The sequence below is a fragment of the Cynara cardunculus genome (assembly GCF_001531365.2).
Source record: "Cynara cardunculus var. scolymus isolate 2C chromosome LG 6, CcrdV1, whole genome shotgun sequence".
NCBI lineage: Eukaryota > Viridiplantae > Streptophyta > Magnoliopsida > Asterales > Asteraceae > Cynara > Cynara cardunculus.
This window is the reverse complement of record NC_037533.1, coordinates 4,756,931-4,761,800: the sequence shown is the minus strand read 5'-3', so window position 1 is coordinate 4,761,800 and position 4,870 is coordinate 4,756,931.

Sequence of the window (4,870 nt, the reverse complement as noted above, 5' to 3'; positions counted from 1 at the left end):
TCAACCATGAGCCCCTCATGGTTAAGGAACTTCTTCAGCAGTTTTGGTACACTGCTGAGGTGGTCGAAGTTCAAGACGAGGCTGGACGCACAATGGAGCAAATCTATTTCGCTTTCAACTGCATGGAAGTGAATTTTGGGGTTTCTACACTTCGATCAGCTCTTCGTCTTCCTAAGGGTCCCTTCGGCAGCGAACCCTCCACCACCGAGATCATCAACTTTCTCGACGCCATTGGCTACCAGTGGCCAATGAAGAAGGACTCCAGCGTTCCTCTTAAATCCCTGATGAAGATTGAGAAGAACAGGATGTCAGCTATCTGGCAATACCTATTTTCTCATTTCATCCAGTGCTTGGGTGGAAAAACTGGAGGTCAGGACCAGGCCTCTAGGATCGCCTTGATCATAGGCGTATCTGTGATTCAGCGTCGCAATATAAATTATGATGCGGTCATTTTCGATGACCTGGTGCTTAAGCTGAACAAGGATCTTCAAAAGTCTTTACCCCAAAGAAGGAAACCTTCCAGTTTTCAGGCTTAGATCCAGGATTCTGGATCATAAGCTGAGGGACAGTGATGTGGCACTTTCTTCCATTGTGTCCATCACTACCTCTTCCTCTCAGGTAGCCATGACAAGGGAAACCCCCCCCCCCCCGCGTCTAGCCAAGCCACCAAAATCCCTTCTAAACGTTCTTCTTAACCAACTCTTGGTTTTCCTCAGAGAGCCAAGAAAGCCAAAAAGGGGACAACCACATCTCTAGCTGGGACCTCTCAAAAGGTTTCAGTTATTGAAACTATTCTTATCCCCGAGGCACTTTCTGTTATCCCTCCCAGCTCTTTAGTGATTTATCCCATCACTGTCGTATTAGTGGTACCTTCACCAATCACTTCAATGACCCAAATCACTGAAAGTGTAGATATCAGCGCCGCCACCGCTGAACACCCACGTCTATTCTCAACCATTTTCTCTTCTCCTCCCTCCTTGGTCTTTACACGTGTCGATGATGTATCAGTGACTGTCCTTCCTGATACTGAGACACGCACCACTGGACCTGAGGCTGCTCCTCTCGATGCTCCTCACCATGCGGATGTCCATCCTCTCGAGGACATCTTTGTTTATGCCAGTGACAATCCTTTTGATGTCACTGAAGGCCCCTCAGGTATTCCATTTTCCTACCCTTTCTTTTCTTCTAACCTTGAGCCTTCAAATCACACTTCTTCTTTTGCAGGTCCTTCTCAGGAAGTGATAGAGGAAGAAAGAGAGAAAAATGATGGAGGAGATGAAGAAATTGATGATGACTATGATATGTCATATGATATCAAGCTTCTCCTTCCTGCCGTTGATACCGTCCTCTCCAGGATCAACGAAGTTCACCAAGAGATGCCCCGTCAAGGCGATCTTGATGCGAACTTCCTTGCCCTCCAGGTGGATGTTCAAGAAGTTCAGAGTCAGCTCCAGACTCTCCAAAAAGTTGTTCAAGCCAACAACGATGCCATTGTTGTTCTTCACAGTAGGGCTGACGATGCTCAGGCTATAGCTGATCAGCAGACTGGTCTTCTTCAACAAATCTTGGATGCTGTCCGTCAACCAACTCCAGTGATTGAACCTTCTTTCTCTGCCAATGATCGCTCTCAGCTCCATGAGACGCGTGAGGCAACGACAACTCTAGCCAATGTTTTGCAAAGGCTGGAGGATTCAATGGTTCTCCAGCGTCAGCGCTTGGACGAACTCTCTGGCCAATTCTCTCGAGCCTTAGCCAAAGAGGGGGGAAATAAGGTCCATTGCTGGTGAATCATCTGATGCTGCTCCTACAGCTTCTCAGGCTGTTGGTCTAGTATCAGCTTCAGTTGCAGTTGAAGCTGAGGCTCTCGGAGCTGAAGCAGTTGTTGCTCCTGTAATCCCTACCACAGAAGCTGTTCAAGTTGAGATTGTAGATGTCATCCCTAGGGATGATGCCCGTACCATCACTGATGTTGGTGATGATGATGATGTTGATGAAGATGAAGATGATGATGAAGACGATGATGAACCTGTCATTCCAGACACCAAAGATGATCAAGATGGTGACGACGACGATGATGATGAAGATGACTTTACCATCAAGTTCCAGAAGCCATCAACCGTCAACAAAGGTGTTGCTCTCGGGGATTCTGCATCCCAAGGGGAGCAAAGGCAAGGTGAATCGACTCCATCAGGGAACCAGGACCCCAAGTCGAAAGGCAAGGCGGTCGTTGAAGAAGGTAACTTGAAGGTACTATTCAAAATCCCTCAACAAACCTTGTTTGAAAACTCTACCTCTCAGGTAGTGATTACTTCAGAAAATCAACTTCATATTCCATCAACAACCTACGGTCGACTGGAGCAGGTATCTGATCAGCCCGTCTCTTGTGCTCCAACAGACCAGCAGATGTCTCAGCTAAAGGAGTCACTCGACCAGACTAGAGTAAAAATCCCTCTTCTTACCTCTAGTGGTGGTGAGTTTTACTTCTTATCTGAAGCTGAAAGACTCGAGGCATTAAGGGCTGAAGAAGAGTTAGAGCTTCAAAAAAAGCAGACTGAAGACAGCTTAAAGCTGGCCAAGTCACTAGCTGCTAAAGTCTTTCCCAAGAAAAAGTCCAAGAAAACAGTGAATGTTGTCCAAGCCCAAGCTAGACTTCTTTTGATTGCAGAAGCTGAACGCAAGAAGAAGCTGAAGCTGGATGATAAGGACAAGCAATGGAGCGAAGCAAAACTGAAAAAGAGACTCAGTCGCCGCCCAATTATCAGCGTCAGCATCAGCGGACGTTCTAAAGATGGTGGAATGCTGGTCTCAATGCTCATCACCAGGGACAATCTTGATGCCGTTACCGAGTACCCTTCCTACCTTCGCTGCTATGGACACAACGAATGGATGGAGATCAGACAAGCCATTTAGCAATCCAAGTCGAGACACAAGACACTTATCAAGGACACCATCAACAAGCTCATCAAAAGGATGTCAAGGTATGTCAAGGTCCTTGACCGGCCAACTCTGAAGAAAGGTGGGAAGAAGAAACAAATACTCTATGACCCTAATGAAGGACCATACCTAAGGAATGAACATGAAACAAGGTTCTCCTTAGATGAAAACCTGAAGGTTCATAAGAGTACAGACATTTCTATGTTGAATCTTGACTTGCCAGATAAGGGTCCCTATACACCCAACTCTGTGCATTTTAAACCTGAGTTAGGAGTTATATTCCTTAAATATGAAGGTGAAGTCAGATTTCAGAAAATGTCAGAGCTACATCTATTTCCAATGGATCACGCGGTTTATCTTTTGCTCTGGATAGATAATAGCATGTCTGGAAAAGTCGTAGATCTGAAGATATGAAGGGAATTCCTACGTCGAAGAAACCTTGGGGAAGATGTACCTAATTACATAGATCTAAGTGTTCTAGAATAAGACTCTCTTTGTAACAACAATCCACTTTTCCTTGTAACTTCATGTACAATATCTCCTTTTAGTGATTATACTTATATTCTGTAAGTTCTGGACATGTACTGTAATACTTGTGATATTTCCTATGTTTAATAAAATGAGTATTCCATGTACTTCACTGAAAAAAATCCCTAAAAAAAGTAATAGGGACACAAGTCTATGAGTTCCAGTGTTACTTTTCGCATTCACTGACAGTCTATAAGTCAGTGAATAAGTTTTCAGTTTCAGTTTTCGTACTTTTAATTTTCTTAGATATAACTAAAGAAAAATTATCAAGTTGAGACTAACCAAACTAAAAAGGATCCCAAAATAATAAAAAGGGACATGTACTTTATATGTAACCTTTTTCCTTACTATTATTTGATAAGATAACCTTCTTTATGTTATCTTGTTATCATCGAATAGGGGGAGATTGTTGATCCTCGCTCTTGGTGATTTGATGATAATCCCTTTTCTCTTTCACGTTGTATATGTGTTTCTATATTTTCAGTTCCAGCGATCTTCACTGAGTATGTTCAGTAATCGTTGAAGAACTTTCATTGTAAATCTATCAGAGACATCAATACTTCAAGAAGACAACACTCACACCAAAGAACCTTCAGCAAACATCGAAGACTGAAACTGAAGATTAGAGACCGACGAGTACATGATCTGAAGCGGTATTCAGTGATTACAAGCCTGTCTACATATGTGTGAAGACTGCTCAAGCTTTAGCGAATGATAATGAGACCTGCAGGTCATTACAGTATTCAGCGATCAAATGAAGCTTGCTTAGAACGATTGTTTTTGTCTTGTTCTTATGCACACAAAGGACAAAACCCATACCCTTACAAAAGTTAGTACTGTACGGAGCCTACTAGTCGACTCTTTGTCCACCAACTTTAGGTAAGGATGTCTGCCTATGAATAGTGCTTTTATACGTATTCACTGTAGCAAAGGACAAGCCTTCCTCTTAAGGCTTGACACGCACTCTAAACCTACCATATTGCATTAAATTGACATTTAATGCACTGAGTATAAATAGAAGTGTTTCTTCTCCATGCAGAGAGCGCGCATCTCTCTCTCTAACCTAATTCTTACTTCAAGCATCTTCTAGCTTAAGTAAAGGATCTTTCTCTTAGCAACCTCTTTTCTTGTAATTCCTAAAGCTTTGTGTGTAACCAAAGATTGTTTAGATAGGTTTTTTATTACCTTATCTTTCCGCAAACAATATTGTAAAATCTGTATTGATCTTCTCTATCAATATATATTTTAAATTTGAAAATACTGTGTTTGTATTCATCCCCCCCCCCTTCTACAAACTGTTTCTCTTCTTGTAGACCCTTACGGGACCAACAAAAGTATTTAAGTATAAGTGGAAGGAGAAACACCAAGATGAGTTGGTGAGGACGATTTCGGTCGAGGAGCATATTGA